The sequence below is a fragment of the Pelodiscus sinensis genome, chromosome 12 (genome assembly GCF_049634645.1).
Source record: "Pelodiscus sinensis isolate JC-2024 chromosome 12, ASM4963464v1, whole genome shotgun sequence".
Classification (NCBI taxonomy): domain Eukaryota; kingdom Metazoa; phylum Chordata; order Testudines; family Trionychidae; genus Pelodiscus; species Pelodiscus sinensis.
The window spans coordinates 39,660,909-39,679,574 of record NC_134722.1 but is presented as its reverse complement, the minus strand read 5'-3'; the positions used below and the strand labels follow the sequence as shown (position 1 = coordinate 39,679,574).

The 18,666-nt window shown below is 47.0% G+C and overlaps 1 pseudogene; it reads right to left on the bottom strand.

Moving 5' to 3' along the window:
• Positions 1-514: 514 nt before the first annotated feature.
• LOC142831179 (up-regulator of cell proliferation-like) lies at positions 515-16,105 on the bottom strand (annotated as a pseudogene).
• Positions 16,106-18,666: the final 2,561 nt, after the last annotated feature.

Genomic DNA, 18,666 nt, shown 5'->3' with positions numbered 1-18,666 from the left:
TCATGTTGACAGAGTTAATTCTAGAATTCCTCAGGCTTTTCCCTGCTCGTATCTTCTGACTGAACTCCCTTTGTTATCCAAGTCTTTTTGCAGATAGAACTCAATTTTTTCATGAATTTCATGGTTCTATAAAAAAAAAGGGGCACCAATTCAGAAATTTTCTTTCCAAATTATTTCAAATTGCATATCCAATTCATGGTTTTCCAGTTTACTTTCTTTTCTCCAGTCTTCTTCGAAAAACATGTCCACTGTCCTTCCAATTACTTTCATGTTGTCATCTTGAATATTGGCTATATTGCGGTGGCGATCCTCTTTAATGTGAGTGGCTTCCTTACATTTCTTAAATGAGTGAGCAACTTTCCAGTTTTTTCTTCAGGCTCTTTGCACTTCTGATACAACAATATTTGGAAAGTGGGGCAGCAAATCTGAATCTGGTAGAATAGTACAGGGAAAATTGTAAGAGCTCCAGAATTTTCTGTTGTCCACACAGTAGTCTCTGTTGCATTTCACATTGTTAGCTTCTATTCATCAGGAGAGAGAGATTCTTAATTGCAGTCTGGCAACACTTGTACCAACTGTGTTTTTTCCAGATCATCCTCCATGATATCAGAAAAGTTTATTTTCTCATTTAGATTTTTCATCTTTGCTGCAGTTTTGATCACTTAATCCAGTAGCTCCTGGAGGCGTTTCCTGTGTCTCGTGTTTTGTTCACATGCGGAAACATCACTGACGTTCTGATGCGCAAATTAGCAGTGGGATTTATGCCCCGCTCTTTGCTTTCTGAGAAATCCATGGAGCACAGCTTTCAAAATCTTTCATTTCAGTGGCATTCTCCATGACCATGTTAACAATGGTTCTGTTGTTCAGTCCAGTCACCAGGATAGCCAACTCGTTGTCATGTTGATAACTCTCTTCCACCTTGGCCTGTTCAGGGGCTTTCATACTTTGTGTCCATCACCAGGATGAAATCACAGCCCTGTTCCTTTTCTAAGATTGCTCTAGCTTGAAGGAGCAACATGAAGGCTCCCTGCGTACCTCAGCCGCTACTCACTGCAAACTGCCACTGGAATGTGGCATTCAGGAAGGTGGATTTCCCAGTGCTCTGCACTCCCAGCATCATCACAACCAGCATTTTGGTCCTTCCCCTCAGCTTGGCCCAGAGTTCAGAATGTCGGTCACCCATTGCAGTGGGAGGTTGCAGACATGTCCGTTCATCAGGTGAACAGGAAGCTCTTTTAGCATGAGGTCAATTGCGATGCCTGAGAGGTGGGTGAGTTGCCTTCCACTTTTTAGGGTATTGCAGCCTTTAACCATGGGGTGCACAGCCTCCTGGGACTTCCCCAACTTTCACATGGAATGCTCAACCTGTAAAGAAGTGGCAGAACTAATCTGAGAGACTTGCATTTCTCTTTGTATTCAGCCTGTAGGTTCAGAACAATTCCTTCTATCAGTGTGAGCCAGCTGAAATTTGATCCATTTCAGGAAATAGTGTTTCTCTAATGGAAGTAGATGTTGTACAACCTTTGAGTCTAGTCAAATCATTAATAAGATCACATTTATTCTGTCTGTGTAATTGCAAAATCTTATCTTTCAGCTGAGATTTATATTTCTCAGCAGGGATATCTTCCCTGACCTCTCATTCGACACAGTTCTTTTTCCACATTAGCCAGGATTTTCCATAAATCCCTGAAGAGCTTTAGCATTTCTTTCTCTGAGGCAATTTCTTTAATGCAGTTGCTTGCAATCTGACATTCCATGCTGTCATCATCTATTTGGATGCCTTGTTCACGCACTGGAATTAAAACTTCCTGTATCAGAATCAACAGTGTTTCCTCTTGGGGGGGGTCCTCTGTTTTATCCAAGAAATCGTATTCCTCTTCTATGAAAATGGATTGGGAGACTGATTCATCCAAGATAATTTCTAAGTCTTTTGGAAGAATGTCTATTCATTTCTTTTGCAGAAACCCTTAATCTCTGAGGGTTTTTCACCAGCTGATTTTTTTTTTCTAATTCATGAGTCCTAGGACAAAAAAAGATTACACTAATGTAAGGAACAAGAAACAGGGTATATGAAGCAGCCACACTTAGCGCTAATGTTTTTAGTTGTGTAGCATAATTAGAAATTTAGTAATTTGCACAGTAATCTGCAAATTAAACAATCTGAGATAGAGAATAAATATATTGTATTTATTCTCAGCTGATTGAAAAATGCCATTTTCATTGAAGTTTTCCTCCTCTTGAAGTTTGAAAACAAATGTTAATTTTTGAAATTTGTTACTTTGAAATCATGGGGAAATACAATTTACTTTACTTTTCTCCCTCTTTTGTTGAGTGCTAATTTAACAATAGTAAAGTAGAATAAAGCAAAACTAACAGATTCGTGGAAAAACTTAAAATGCTAAAAATCTTTTGCTGTTCTCTTTCCACCACAGTGCAACATGTTCATTTCAACCTGCTATTTTGAACAGAATATTTCTCTGCTAGCTGCTCTACCTAGTGTTTGGGGCTTGCATTACAGCATCAAAACTGTTTTAAATTTAAAAGCCAATGATCCACAGGATATCTATTTTGTAAAGAATCCCCAAGTTAAAGAGCTATCAGTTTATTTTTGGATATTATACAGCACTGAGCATATACTCTGTTGGAAACAAGTAACTTTGTTTTATATCATGAAATGATTCTGTATGCATTAGACTAACATTCTGTAATAAACTACAGAGATTACAAAAAGAAAGAGAAGATAGCGAGAGAGGCTCTTGCAGAACTGTGTTGCGATTATGGTTACTGCTAGAGGTACAAAGGGATGCAGAGGAAGTCAGAGGTTTGAAACACACAGGTGATGACTCTGAAATAGCTCTCCTGGCACCTGGCCTTTTCAGGTTCTGTCTGGGGATGGGTATACATTGGATGTAGATCTGTGTACAATTGAGAAGTCAGCTGGAGCCTTGAGCGTACTATATGCTGGAGTCTGGAAAGGGGAGATTAGTGGAGAGCCCTGTAATTGTCCATCTTCTTCAGCCTCTACATCTAGATGGGAATCTCAATGATGGGGTCTCAAGGAGGCCATAGAGGGGGCATCAGTATCCTGAGGGACAGGAGATTGTGGCCAGCATGGGACTCAGACCAGCCGTTGTTGAGGAAGCTGCAAAAGTGTAGACAAGAGGCAGACGGCAATAGAGGCTTGTTCCTATGCCTGGCTGAACCCGGGATGTTTCATACAACTTGTAAGCAAGTGAAAAACAGGGTTTGCATGGAGAGGTTTGCCCAGCTGTAATATTGATTCTGATGAGAGCCTAGTAAATATTTGACATAGGGTTACTGGAGCCAAACAAAGTGTGACTGACTTGTACAGGAAGCGAAATGGAATCAAAGTCACTTTTGAACCACTATGGGTCAATTCTTTTCCCTAAGGCACAGGTCTAGCAAATGCACTGTGGTAGCATGGTAAAACAAAAGGAAAAATATATAATACTTTAAAGACTAACAAGATAGTTATTAGGTGGTGAGCTTTCGTGGGCCAGACCCACTTCTCCAAATCCTATTCTGAAAGAGAATTGGCGTGACCATATATAACAAAGGAATACAATGAAGAGGGTGAGCACATTATAAACTAATAAATCAGATTGTAGAACAAAAGGTGGGGCGGGGGAGAGGGAAGGTTCTGAAGTTTCTCTCTGTAATCTAGTGTTAAAGTCTTTCTGAAGTAAGATGCATGTTTTCAGGTCTCTAAGGGAATGCCCAGGTAGACTGAAATGTAGACGAATAGGATTTTCTCTTGGAAGATGTCAGATTTGTGGGCATTGATTCTTTGGCAAAGTGACTGAGCAGTCTGTCAATATACATTGCAGAGGGACACTGCTGACACATGATGGCATAAGTCACATTGCTGGATGAACAGGAATATGAGTCCTTGATCGTATAACTGACATAGTTAGGTCCAGTGATGGTGTCACCAGAGTAGATATGTGGACAAAGTTGGCAATGGGGTTTGTCACAAGGGAAAGTTCCAGAGTTAGTATTGATGTGCTGTGCCTTGTGGTTGTTAGTAAGTATCTTCCTAAGGTTAGGGGGTTTTCTATTAGAGAGTATAGGTCTGTCACCCAGGGCCTCTCGGAGTGTAGTATCCTGTTCCAGTGTAGGTTGTAGGTGGTTGATGTGTTGGAGTTTAACTAGCTTTTCTTGGGCCTATCTTGAAGTAGATGGTTTCTGAAAGTATGTCTGGCCCTTTCAATTTTTCTATTCCACCGGTGGGTAATTGAGTTTTACGAATGCTTGGTAGAGATCTTAAAGTTTTTGGTCTGTCAGTGGGGTTGGAGCAGATGTGATTGTATCTAAGGGCTTGACTATAGACAATGGATGGAATGGTGTGTGCTGGATGGAAGGTGGAGGCATGTAGGTAAGTGTAGCAGTCAGTGGGTTTTCTGGAGAGTGGTATTGATTTTGCTATCAGTTATTTGTACCCAGAGACCCCAGAGTAGCTGCATCCCCCTGTCCAATGTGGCAGATCTCTGGTGCTCAGCATCCACCACCTCTATCCTTGCCCATGGAGCACCAATACATAGCAAGTGGGGACAAACGCCGCCATTGGAATGATTTTACCACATCTTCTCCCCATCCAGCACAATGGCACTACACCTGCTCAGAGTGGCGGACCTTCTCTGGCGCTCTCAGATCAGAGGACTTGGCTATATAAGAACTTATGCATGGATGGGGCTATATAATTGGTGCTGACAGAGCATGTGGATTTTTAGGTTCAAAGCCTGCTCATTGACACCCTTGTGAATCCAGGGTCACGTCTCCTGTATAACCAGGGATTTACTGTGGTGTGACTGATCAGAATCTGATCTTAAAAACACTGACGTGAGGAGTATCCGTGTGGCGGGGGAGGCGGATTTACACAGGGGTGACTGAAACCAGAATTCCAGCCTACTACTGAGATCTTGTCAGTTTCTAATCTCAGCTCCTTATAACTTTTCATAGACATTACGCTTTGATATTCTTGGTGGAGTGGATCCCTCCGCTTCCTTCTCATTTGCCCTTGCTGCCAATAGGTCACTGGCTGGTGCTGACTGCAGCATGTTTCTCAGGCTCCCTGGTCTGATTTTTTCATTTTGGGCTTGTGGGAATAATCGCTCTGGTTCTGGAAAGCAAAGGGTTACATTCCAGACTGACAGTTTATGAATCTTAAAGATCCTTAATATATCCTCAAACACCTACCCAATGCCTATAGTCCATGACCTCTTTAAGCTCCCACACTGGAAACTATCTTGTCCAATGGCCTGGAAGGAGGGAACACTAGCAGGATGAGAACAGGGCATGAGACGTGTTAGTCACAATAGGTTTATTGAGACCAGAAAAGAAGAGATTCCCAAGCATGTCCCAGTCAGACACTCCACTGTTCAGCGTAGGTGTTTGCTAGCCCACAGTGTGCGTAGATGTGTTCTGTTGGGCTTCTGGGCTCTCCACTCCATTTCCTTTCTCTCTGCATGCAGCAGTGTCTGGGCTCTTGGCTCTGTTCCCTTTCTCTGAAGATGTGTTGTGCTCTGGCGTATCTAATACTGCAGCTTCTTTCCCTTTCTAATTTGTAAGCTCCTAGCTAGTAAAACTAGCTTGTGGGTGAGGAAGCTGTTGTCTCCTCATCAGCCTCTGCCATGGAGCTGCCACACTGGCTACAGACAGAGTCTTCTAATGCCCGATAGGAGCTTTCAAGAGCCTCTGGTTTTCTTGGGCTCCTCTGGCAAGGCCTGCTCCTGCTGGCTGAGGCCGGAGCATGCCTCGGCTGCTGCAGGTTGGACCACCACCCTGAGCACCTGGCTGTGTCTGTGCTCCCTTGAGGTGAGTCTTCGCAAGAAGAAATGCAGCCTAGAATAAAAAGAAGGAGCCAATGGGTTTTTCTGTCCTTCCGGAAAGGCAGGGGAATAGTCTGCCCAGGATTCACACACAAGAGCGGTCTCTTGAAACCATCCGCTCCTGTAAGAGCCAGAGCTTGTCCATAGAACCCAGGCAAAGGTGAAGACACATGGGGCCGGGAGTGACACAGGAACTGTTGTGAGGAATATCTCAGGCCTGTGTTGTGAAGGAGGTGAAACTCGGGGAGCAGGGCTGTCCCTTCTGGCTTTACAGCCTGGGACTGAGGGAGCCGATGACCCTAAAGTTGGCTTAAAGTGCTAATGAGAAGGTTGCTGTTCATATGATAGGAGAGGCTTTGTCTGAGGTCTGATTGTTTGTTTATAAAAAGGGGATTTTCTACAGAAATGCTGTTATAGAAGTGGCTGAAGTTCATCCTACATTTTCTCTTAAAGCTAAGTGTAGACTACAGCCTTCTTGCACAAGAAGCTTTTCATCTGCAAAAACTTCTTAAACAAGAGAGCATCCACACTGCAAAAGTGCATCAAAAAAGGGATGCACTTTTGCGAAAGAGAGCGTCCAGACTGCCTGGATGCTTTCTTGAAGTGAGCAGTGATTACTATGGCTAGAATGGCCACCAGGGCACCTGTGCTTTTTCCTCTTCTCTTTTCTTGTGCAAAAAACCCCTTTTGCCTGTCCACATACACCTTTTTGTGAAAAAGTGTTTTTCAAAAAGGAATTATTCCTCGTAGACTGAGGAATACCTTCACCGGGAAAACCCCTCTGTTCTTTGGTTTTACTTGCGCAAAAAAGCACTTGAGATGTGGACGGCCGTTTTTGAGCAAAAACTCTGTAGTGTAGACCTAGCCTGCACTCGCCATCCTACCGGTGGCAAGGAAGCTGTTGGTGGTGCTGGGTTTGGTGGGGGAGTGGGTGCTGATCTGGGCAGCTCTCTGCTGTCCCCAGGGCTGGTGTTGGGGCCAGGATCACATGGTGGCTGCCAAGCTGCTCCTGAGTCAGGGCCACATGGGTTAACTGGGTTAACATTACTACTCTGTAAACTGTGTATGACAAAGAGCCAGAAGAAACTTGCCTATCTAACTGGAATTAGTTTGGATTCTAGCTGTGATGGACTAGGCTACAGTGGATGAAATCCAGGTAGTTCACCATCTTTTAGAAGCTACGACAGCAGACAGCAATTATTCAGTGAAACCAGATGTATTGTAGCTTTTTCTTGAGGAGTTCTGACTCTCACTGGGCCTCAGAGACTGATCATTTTGGAATCAGTTTTGCTTTGTGAAATCTTCCTCAGTGGTTGGAGACTCCTTTCTGAGGGGGATGGAGGCACCCATCTGTCACCCTGCCAAGTCATCTCGGGAGGTGCGGCCTGCCAGGGGCCCGTATCTGAGACATTACAGAGGCATTGTCAAGGAATATCCACCCCTCTGACTACTACCCCATGCTACTCATCCATGTGGGCACTAATGATACTGCAAGGTGTGACCTTGAGCAGACCAAGAGTGACTACCGGGCTCTGGGAGTATGGGTGAAGGAGTTTGTAGAGCCGGTGGTGTTCTGTTCAGTCCTTCCTGTTAAAGGTCGGGGCCCAGGCAGAGAGAGGTGCATCATGGAGGGGAATGCCTGCTGCGAAGATGGTGTTGCCAGGAGGGCTTTGGCTTCCTTGACCACAGGATGCTGTTCCAAGAAGGAGGACTGCTAAGCAGGGACGGGTTCACCTTTGGAGGAAGGGGAAAAGAGTATTTGGGCACAGACTGGCTAAACTAGTGAAAAGGGCCTTAAACTAGGTTTGACGGTGGCAGGTGACCAAAGCTCATAGGCAAGTGAAGAACATGGAGACCTGGAAGATGGGTCGGAAATGGGAGGGGCCATGGGTTGCGATAGCAGAGGTAAAGGAGGGACAAAGCAGAACTGGGGGGCAAAATCAAATCTGTATCTTTGGGTATGTCTACACTACAAAGTTAATTCAAACTAATGGACGTTAGTTCGAATTAACTTTGATAGGCGCTACACAAGCACTCCGCTAGATCAAACTTAATTCGAATTAGCAAAGCGCTTAGTTCGAACTAGGTAAACCACATTTTACGAGGATTAAGCCTAGTTCGAACTAGCTAGTTCGAATTAAGGGGTGTGTAGACCCTTAATTCGAACTAGTGGGAGGCTAGCCCTCCCCAGGTTTCCCTGGTGGCCACTCTGGCCAACACCAGGGAAACTCTACTGCCCCCCTCCTGGCCCCGGACCCCTTAAAGGGGCACGGGCTGGCTACGGTGCCCGTGCCAGGTGCAAGCCTGCCAGCACCCAGCCAGCAGACCCTGCACCTGGCACGGCTCGAGCCAGCCACCCGATGCCCCCCAGCCCTCCCCCTCTTCCCGGGACCGGACTGGCGGCTCCTGGGAGCTTGCCCAGGACTGCAAGAGGTGGGCACCCGCCTGGTCCAGTGCAGACATCGTGGACCTCTTCCACGACCTCCGCACTAGGCACAGGAAAGTGTCCGTCTAGGACAGGAGAGCTGCCAGCCTGGCCACCCAGGAGCAGGTGTGCATGAAAATCAAGGTGGTCCACTGAGACCCCTGACCCTGAGCCCTGAGTTTACAATGGCCATCCTGGGTCAGACCAAAGGTCCATCTAGCCCAGTAGCCTGTCTGCCGACAGCGGCCAACCCTAGGGACCCTGGAGGGGATGGACCAAAGACAATGACCAAGCCATTTGTCTCGTGCCATCCCTCTCCAGCCTTCCACAAACTTTGGGCAGGGACACCACTCCTACCCCCTGGCTAATACCACTCCATGGACCCAACCTCCATGAATTGATCTCTCTTCTCTTTAAACTCTGTTCTAGTTCTAACCTTCACAGCCTCCTCCTGCAGCAAGGAGTTCCACAGGTTGACTATTTGCTTTGTGAAGAAGAACTTTCTGTTATTAGTTTGAAGTCTGCTACCCATTCATTTCCTTTGGTGTCCTCTAGTCCTTCTATTATGGGAACTAATGAAGAACTTTTCTGTATGCACCCTCTCCACCCCACTCATGCTTTTATAGACCTCTATCATATCCCCCCTCCATCTCCTCTTTTCTAAGCTGAAAAGTCCCAGTTTCTTTAGCCTCTCTTCATGTGGGACCTGTTCCAAAGCCCTCATCATTGTAGTTGCCCTCCCCTCTCCCACGCTCTCTCTTCCCCTCTCCCACCTCCATTTCCCAGTCTCTCCCAGTTTTGTTCAATAAAGAGAGATTCCCTTTTTGAACAATCGTGTCCTTTATTTTGTACATCAGGAAGGGGGGCTAGGGAGGGATAAGCGGAAGGAGGTGAGGGAGGAATGGGGTATGAGCCCCCGAGGGGGAGGACTGGGCTGGCTCTGCGGGCTTCTGGGGGTGGAACCTCTCCTGCAGCCCCCAATTGCCCCCCTCCCCAGATGGCAGCCTGCGGCAAGTGCAGCCAGGCTGATGGCCGAGTGCTGTGATGTGCCCAGTGTGGGTACTCCAGGGATCCAAGCCAGGACTGCTTTGCAAGCAGGGAACCATGAGAATTGTATGTCCGGGGTGGGGGTCGGGTCCCTTTAAGCACAGCCCTCGGCTAGCCTGAGACAGCAGCTCCACGCTCTAAGTCCTCATCTGATGCCCTGCCGGCACTGCTTCCGGCCATCCTTAACCTCAGTTCAAGGTCCACTCTGTGTGGACATGCTAGTTCGAATTAGCAAAACACTAATTCGAACTAGTTTTTTAGTCTGGATGCATTAGTTCGAATTAGCTTAGTTCGAATTAACTAATTAACTAAGTTAGTTCGAATTAGTGCTGTAGTGTAGACATACCCTTAGATGCCTGTGTACAAATGCAAGGACGGCGGGGAATAGGCAGGAAGAACTTGAAGTGCTAGTAAATAAACACAACTATGACACAGTCTGTATCACAGAGACTTGGTGGGATAATACACGTGATTGGAATATTGATAGAGAAGGGTAGAGCTTGCTCTGGAATGATAGGATCAGGAATGCAGGGGAGCAGTCAGGAATTCAAAAGCACAACTGGTTTGCAGCTAGCAAGGGATGTGATGGGTAAGAAAGGTTCCTCCAGGCATATTAGCATTAAGAGGGTTATCAGAGAGGGTGTGGGGCCCTTACTGAATGAGGGAGGTAAACTAGTGACAGATGATGTGGAGAAAGCTGAAGTACTCAATGCTTATTTTGCCTCTGTGTTCACAAACAAATTAAGCTCGCAGACTACTGCACTAGGCAATGCAGTATGGGAAGGAGGTGGGCATTTGATACGGTATCGCATGACCTGCTTATCAATAAACTAGGGAAATACAACCTAGATGGGGCAACTACCAAAAAGAAGAAATACAACGTAAGTGGGTGCAAAACTGGCTGGATAACTGTTCTCAGAAAGTAATTACTAATGGTTCACTTGTCATACTGGAAGGGTATAACAAGTGAGGTTCTTCAGGGGTCTGTTTTGGGACCAATTCTGTTCAATATCTTCATCATCAATTTAGATAATGGCATAGAGAGTACGCGTATTATGTTTGCACATTATACCAAGCTGGGAGGGGTTGCAAGTGCTTTGGATGACAGAATCAGAATTCAGAATGATCTGGATAACCTAGAGAACTGGTCTGAGGTAAACAGGATGAAGTTTGATAAGGACAAATGCAAAGTGCTCCACTTTGAAAGGAACACTCAGTTTCATACATACAGAATGGGAAGCGACTGTCTAGGAAGGAGCACTGCAGAAAGGGATCTAGGGGGTCATACTGGATCAGAAGCTAAACAGTGTGATGCTGTTGGGGAAGAAAAGCAAACATGCTTCTGGAATGCATTAACAGGAGTGTTGTGAGCAGGAGACATATTCCAGTACAGTGCTGATGTGGGCTTGACCTGCTAAATTTGGACTCAGACTAGAATATGCAGCCACGTCTCCGCAGGCCACAAGTGGGAAGGGGGAAGCCCTTGGACAACGTGAAGAGGATTCATCAAGCAAAAGCACCAGTATGTACAAGCTGGCATAGAAAAACTCTGCTTTTGCGGTTTTGGAGTCAATCATCAGTGTTGTCTGTGCAGAAATCAAGTCAGCTATTAGCCTGTCTTCCTACCATACACTTATTACTGATGAGAGCACAGGTATTTCTGTCACCAACTTGCTTGTCATTGACTTCAAGTTGAGAGCTGCAGCATGTGCAAGGCAGAAGACTGTGTTTGGTGGAACGATTCAGTTATCTGCTTGGAATGCACAAGCTGTTACAGCTGCTCTCAAAGCCTTTGACACCCTGAATAAGCGGGATCTGATGAAAACAGTGATGTTCACTTCAGATGGTGCTTCAGTCGTGCTGGGGAAAAACAATGGTGTTGCCAGACAACTCAAGCAGAGCATCCCACATTTAACAGCACAACACTGCCTGGCCCATGGAGAAGACCTGGGTTTAGCTGATGTGTGGAACCAAGTGCCAGTGCTGAAGACAGGAGAGACCCTTTTGAAGACGGTTTATAGAATCTTTTGCAGATCCTCAGTCCGAAGAGGACAATTTGAGGAAATAGCAAATGTCACAGAAAATGAGACTGTATCATTGAAACCTCCAACTGAAGTGACGTGGCAACCTAGACATTTTGCTGGAAGTGCTTTGCTGTGTAATTAGGAGCCCCTTCTTAACTATTTTGAACAGGAAATCTCAAAAAATAATGACCCAATAGCAAAGTGCTGCCTGACTAAGTTCCATGACACTAATTGCCACGTCACTGCAGCTGTATTAAATGAGGTCTCACATGAATTAGCAGAACTGACTAAATGCTCCCAGAAAGGGTCTTTGACAACGCGTGAGGCTGTGCAGTTAGCAAGGGCCCAGAGCCGTAGGATGAGAGGGCAGGATCTTGGAGAAACAGCGTGAAAAATCAAATCAAATCAACCACAACCGATGACCAGTTCAGCAGTGAACCTATTCTACGTTTCATCTCCCTGTTGTGTGAGCCTCTGAGTAAGAGGTTTCCAGAGAATGAACTAAATGAATGGGCAGCTTTTTTCTTTGCCTCACTTCCCCCACATGAAATCAGGGATGATTTTGGCACTGAAAACATTAGCAAGCTACTTGACAAACAGAGAAACATTTCAGTACGCAGTCAAGTTGTTGCATAAATTGCTAGTTTCGTCCCCTTGGAGGCTAGTCTGATTTACCCCAAGAAGAGAGTCACACTTTCAGGCTGGGTCCAACTCAAGTTTATTGGTTGCAACCAAGGTACGGCTAAGGAACTCAATGTTCAAAGCAGAGCCGACCCCCAACATCTCATATGCAGGGGTTCTTATAGGGTTAACATCCTTCCTGGTTTAGGTGCCTTAACATGATAGGTTACTTCATTTTTGATGTTTAGCATTCCTATAGGTCAGGTTAATTTTCCAAATGAGGTTAAATACAGTGCCTACTTGCTGACTTTGCGGTTACAGCTGTATTACATTCATTCACTTTTGCTGAACAATGGGCGAGCCATACTTCCCTTTTTCCTTTCCTGCTTGAGCCGGTCACAAGTTTAAAGGATGTGGAATCTATCCATATCTCCACTTAACAGAAGACTGGTTTCACTTCCCCTCGTCTCCTTATTATAAGTTATTACCTGTGACAGGCCTTCACCTTTGTCATGTCTTACTCCTATACAAATAGCAAATATATCTAAGCATTAGCAATGTATGTATATTGTACGTGCCCCTCATAGGGGAATCAATGGCTCCGGGGGATTTGACTTCCCTTTTACACATCAAAGTGAAGTCCTGTTCAGCTTGCGAACAGGAACAGCTAACAGGGAGTTTGGAGAGGGAGTTCTCCAGGTAAAAGAGGAGTAAAAGTGGGTCCCTTGTGGTAAGTGGCTGTCTGGAGTGTGTGTCTGTGTGGGGGGGAGTTATTTGCTGTGTGCTGAGCTTGTGTTTGTCTGTTTGGTTTGTTTGTTTGTTTGTTTGTTTGAAGGAGCTTCTAAAAGGTTTGAAATCTAGAAGCCTCTGTTAATTGGCTGAGCCTCAGTCAGGGGGAGGGGCTACCAGAGCTATATAAGCCTGTGACTCAGCGCCCAGGGAGCTTGTGAACAGGAACAGCTAACAGGGAGTTTAGAGGGGGAGGTTAGAGGGCACTAGTGACTTCTGACCTTCTTTAAAACGTAACTTGTATAATAATCTATATTCCAGAGGTTTAAAAAGAATCCCAGTTTATACTTAAACTTATTCATTAGAAAAATGGAGACAGAAGCCCAGCAGCAGAGTGGGGGCGATCCTGTTTATTGCATCAAGTGTAACATGTATGATTACCTGCCCTGTGGGTGGGTGGCGTATGTGTGCACCCGTTGCAAGGAGCTCCTGACCCTCAGAGACCGAGTTCGTGCTTTGGAGGCCAGGGTGTCTGAACTGGAGGAGCTAAGGGAGGCAGAGAGCTATGTTGATGAGACTTTCTAAGACCCAGTAATACTGTCCCACCTCCAGTCTGAGAGCCCCAGTGCTCTTAAGGAGGATGAAAGTCCCAAGGGAACAGAGCATTCAATGGGAGCAGAGGGAAACCATCCCGTAGTTGGGACCCTCCTCCCAGAGGATGTTGGGGTTTCCTCTCGCACTGGAACAGGCAGAGGAGGCAGAGGGAAGGCAAATGTGCCTGTCGATAGCAGGGCAGGTACTGAGGAGGCTGCGTGGGCCGGAAGTGTCCCACACTTTGCTGTGGATGCCAATGGAGTGTTAAATGGGAGGGAGGGAGATGCTCTGTTACCACCTCAGCCCCCGAGTTCCCTTCCCCTCCTCCTGACAGGGCAGAGCAGGGTAAGGGCCCAGCCGGCTACAGTGATGGAGCCAGCTCCCTACCGGGCACAAGGCTTCCCCTGCTTCCTGAGAGAAGACGCCCAGGCCCAGCCCCTGAGGAGCCAGCCCCTCCCCCTTCCCTTCCCAGGTGCAGAGGTGACAGCTCTCTGGAGACTTCCAGCAGGCTCCTAATTTCTGTGGGTCACCCCTCCCCCCCACTTCCCGCCTGCTCCACTAGAGGGGCAGAATAAGGCCTTGGGGATCATCCCTGCGTCATGATCTCTGGCTGCTCCTTATTGAGTGGGGGTGTGTCTACACTTGTCCCCTAGTTCGGACGAGGGAGGCAAATGATGCATACCCAAGTTGCTAATGAAGCGCGAGATTTAACTGTTACTCCTCGTGCAATGAGGAGTAACAGTTAAATCGAGGGAAGGGTTTTAAATCGGACTACTGTGTCTACACAGGGTGAGTTAAATCGGGCGACTGGCATTTTAAAATGGCGATCGGCCACAAATGTGCTAATCAAGCACGGGATATTTAAATCCCACACTTCATTTGCCTCCCTACTCCGAACTAGGGGGCAAATGTAGACATCCCCTGAGAGAAGTAGAAACAGCAGCAGCAGAAGAAAGAAAGAAAACAGCAGCAGCCACAGAAGAAGCAGAAGCACAAACAGAAGAAGGAGAAGCAGAAAAACAAATAGGAGCAGCCACAGAAGGAACCATAGAAGCAGATGAAGCAGCAGAAACAGCAGCACTGCAGAAGAAGCAACAGCAGCAGCAGAAGGAGCAGCAGAAGAAGGAACAGAAAAAGAAGTAGCAGCAGCAGACAGAGTAGCAACAGGAAACAAACACCAGATGGAGAAGAAGAAGTAGCACAATAGCAGCAACAGCAGAAGTATCCACAGAAAAAGAAGGAGCAGCAGCAGCCAGAGAAGAAGCAGCAGCTGCAGAAGCAGTAGAAGAAACAGAGAAGAAAAGAGGCAGCAGCAGCAGAAGAAGAAAAGAGCAGCAGGAACAGCAGAAGCAGAGGCAGGAATAGGAGAAGCTGAAGAAGCAGCAGCAGGGCTGTGTCTACACTGCACCCCTTTTCCGGAAAAGGGATGCAGTTGAGACAAGTCAGAATTGCAAATGCAGCGGGGATTTAAATTTTCCTCGCTCCATTTGCATGAACATGGCTGCCACTTTTTTCTGGCTCGGGGCTTTGCCGGAAAAAAGCGCCAGTCTAGACAGGGATCTTTCGGAAAATAAAGCCTTTTCCGAAAGGTCCCTTATTCCTGATTTTAAGAGGACTAAGGGACCTTTCAGAAAAGGGTTTATTTTCCAAAAGATCCCTGTTTAGACTGGAGCTTTTTTCCGGCAGAGCCCCGAGCCGGAAAAAAGCAGCAGCCATTTTCATGCAAATGGAGCGAGGAAAATTTAAATCCCTGCTGCATTTGCAATTCCGACTTGTCTCATCTGCATCCCTTTCCGGAAAAGGGGTGCAGTGTAGACAGCCCAGAAGAAGAAGAAAAGCAGCAGCAGAAGAAAAGCAGCAGCAGAAGAGGCAACAGCAGAGTAAGTAGCAGCCACAGAGGAAAAAGGAGCAAAAGCAGAAGAAGAATCAGCAAAAGAAACAACAGAAGAAAAAGTAGCCAAAGAAGCAGCAGCACAAACAGAAGAAGAAACATGAAAACAAGCAGGGGCAGGAGAAGGAGCAGCAACAGAAGAAGCGGCAGCAGCAGAAATAGTCGAGCAGTGGTCACCGAGCAGTGGATCGGGATCTAATGACAGATCTCAGAGCCTCTGGCCGATGATCCTGGCTGGTTTGTCCAGGAAGCTCTCAAGGGCTAACGCTTCAGTTGCTCCTCTCCCCATTTTCATGCTGCTCCTGCCTTCTGCATTGAAGCTGCCCCCTTGGTATCCTCCTGCTTGCTGTGCAGGGTGTGGGAAGGAGAAGGGGGGGGCTCTGATGTCAGGGTGTTCCTCCCTCCCTCTACTCTTATGCCCTATCTCCACACAGAGAGCAGGGGATGGAGGGAGCTCGGCAATGCACAAATCTCTGTCACTCTCAGTGTGTGTCTCTCTGTCATTCTCACAAACACACACTGTCCAGTCTGACCTGGCTTTACCTCAGAAGTTCACACACGGGGTCTCCCTAGCAGGGGCAGACTCTGAGGGGTTTCCCTCGCAGGGATTTCCCGCCTGAGACGGGATAAAAGGCCGATAGCTGGACAGTTTGGGGATGTCCGTCCCAGAGGCAGGGTGCGCGGGGTTTTCCTCACAGGACATCAGACTCCTGATCAAGACAACTGCAGCCTTACGGGAGACTCCACTGAAGACCATCGCCAGCCACCCTGAGAACTACTTACCATCGGCAGGGAAGAGGACTCCGAGGGCTCTTCTCAGGCCTCCTCTCAAAGCTCTCGGTGAGCTGCGAGATTTGAGCTCCTGAGCGACAGTCTGGGAACTTTCAAGAAGGCTGCTATAAACTTTGGTTATTACACGGACCATGCCAATTGGACTCAGCCGAAATTTTCCTTTTCCTTGTGATTTTTGGGAATTGATTACTGTACTGTTTGCATCTGACGAAGTGAGTCTTTGACCACGAAAGCTTATGCTCCTACACTTCAGTTAGTCTATAAGGTGCCACGGGACTCCTCGTCGCTTGTACTGTTTATTGGTTGTCGTTAACCATTTTTTAATATCCGCTGAATCCCCTATTTTGTAAATTTACCCTTCATAAATTGGTCATATGTTCGATTCACCTTAATTGGCCCTTTGATGAATGAAAACACGCCACCAGATGATAGTATCATAGAATACAAGGACTGGGAGGGACTTCGAGAGGTCATTGAGTCCAGTCCCCTGCCCTCATGGCAGGACCAAATACTGTCTAAACCATCCCTGATAGACATTTATCTAACCTACTCTTAAATATTCCCAGAGATGGGGATTCCACAACCTCCCTGGGCAATTTATTCCAGTGTTTAACCACTCTGATAGCTAGGAACTTTTTCCTAATGTCCAACTAAAAGCTGCCTTGCTGCAGTTTAAGCCCATTGCTTCTTGTTCTATCCTCAGAGGCAAAGATGAACAAGTTTTCTCTCTCCTCCTTATGACACCCTTTTAGATACCTGAAAACGGCTATCCTGTCCCCCCCCCCCCCCCCCACAATCTTCTCTTTTCTAAACTAAACAAACCCAATTCTTTCAGCCTTCCCTCATAGGTCATGTTCTCTAGACCTTTAATTATTCTTGTTGCTCTTCTCAAGACCCTCTCCAATTTCTCCACATCTTTCTTGAAATGTGATGCCCAGAACTGGACACAATACTCCAACCCTTAGATAGCTATTTGGGCGGCTCTGACAGTGTAACCGACCACTCTCCCCTCACCTGGCTGCACCAGAGGAAAGGGGCCAATGCCAAACTGCTGAGCTCTACGACATGGAGGTGGGCCCATGGGAAGGTGTCATGAACAGGAGGAGTGCTGACCAGCACCCGCTGATTAAAGGGTTAATTCAGGTACCTAGCAAAGGTGTCAGCCAGGGGGCCAGGAGAACCAATCGAGACAGAGGGTTGAAATGTGAATTTGATTTGGGTTCCCTGCCTGCTCTCTTTGGCTACGTCCATACCGCAACCTTTCTCCGCAAAAGCTTGTGCAAATGAAGCACAGAGTAGACTATCGCCACGCTTCATTTGCATAATTAATTAGCAACAGTTGTTGCACGAGAGGCTTTTACACAAAAAGGAGCTGTGTAGATGTGAAACGCCCCCCCCCCCCCCCCCCCCCCGCGCAAGAGCCATTCTTCCCGAAAAAATGAGCATTGTGCCAGAGGGTTTTTTCTGTTTTAATTTGGTTTCCTCAGTTGCTCTGTAACATCAAGGAAACAAGTACTCTTTATCATGTTTCTCTCCTGTTTTGTAACAAAAATCACTTCTTGTAAGGTGAGGATTTGATTCCTGTGTCCTGGAAGGTCTGTCTGTGGATCTGCGAGAGGCAGCCGTGGTGGGCGGGGCTGTGAGAGGCAGATGTAGTAAGCTGAGGGTCAGTAATATGGAGTCAGCAGGCCTAAGGCCTGCAACATGGAAACAGCAACAGGCCTGCAATCTAGTGAGCAAGACTTTGGTTCAGTAACACAGGAGCCAAGAAAGAAGCCCTATTGATAACTGTGGGATTGTGTAAGTTAGGTCGAGCATGGAAGGACACAGGGAGACACTGGGTACAGACTGTGAGCCAAAGGGGAGTAATGGAACATCTGAATAAGAAATGTCTTGGTACAAAAACTCCCTAAAAACTAATGCACAGACCGACCTAGGTTCAGGACCGGGTCAAAATTGACAGCATGAAGGATAGTAAGTGAGCCCCCCTTCCATACAGTGAGGGGTGGTAACTAGGCAACAGAGGGTGGTAACCTGGTACGTAAAGAAATGATGTAAGTTGTTTGTACCTGTCTATAAAAGGACACCGCAGAGGGTGCTCTCCGGCCGACCTTGGGGGGGGCGCACTAGGCGCCTGAACGGCAGGTGTCGTTGCCTAAACTTACAGAGTGCGCAGTAACTTAACTTTGACTAAGTGCTGTTAATATCTGATATATGGCAATAGGCCTGCCCGGTGTTGGTACCGTGTCAACGCGGGCCATAGTGCCCAGTGGTGTCACATTGTACTGATCTGTGTTACCAACTGGTAGAGCTTCGCATCTGACAATAAACCTGCTCGACTGATTTCAAACCTTGCCTGCATCTGTCGTTTCCGGGGCCTCTCAGAGATCTCCAGTGTTGACCCAAGTGCACGGGGTCTAACACTCTAGATAAAGGGAGTACCGACTGTTACGCATGCAGCCGAGAGTTTATCACCACCAATGGAGTAGAGGTCCTGTCAGGAGCGCGCCAGGACGACCCTGACCAGACGACGCTGACACTGACAGTCCAGACCACCGAAGGTACCGAGGTACAAAGCACCGAGATACGACAGCAGACCTGGCAGGCTAGGAGGGCTTGGGCCGGGGAAGCCCCAGGCCGTAAGGCCTGAAGGCAGGGTTGCAGAGGTAGCAGGTCCGCACCCTTTGCCAGGGA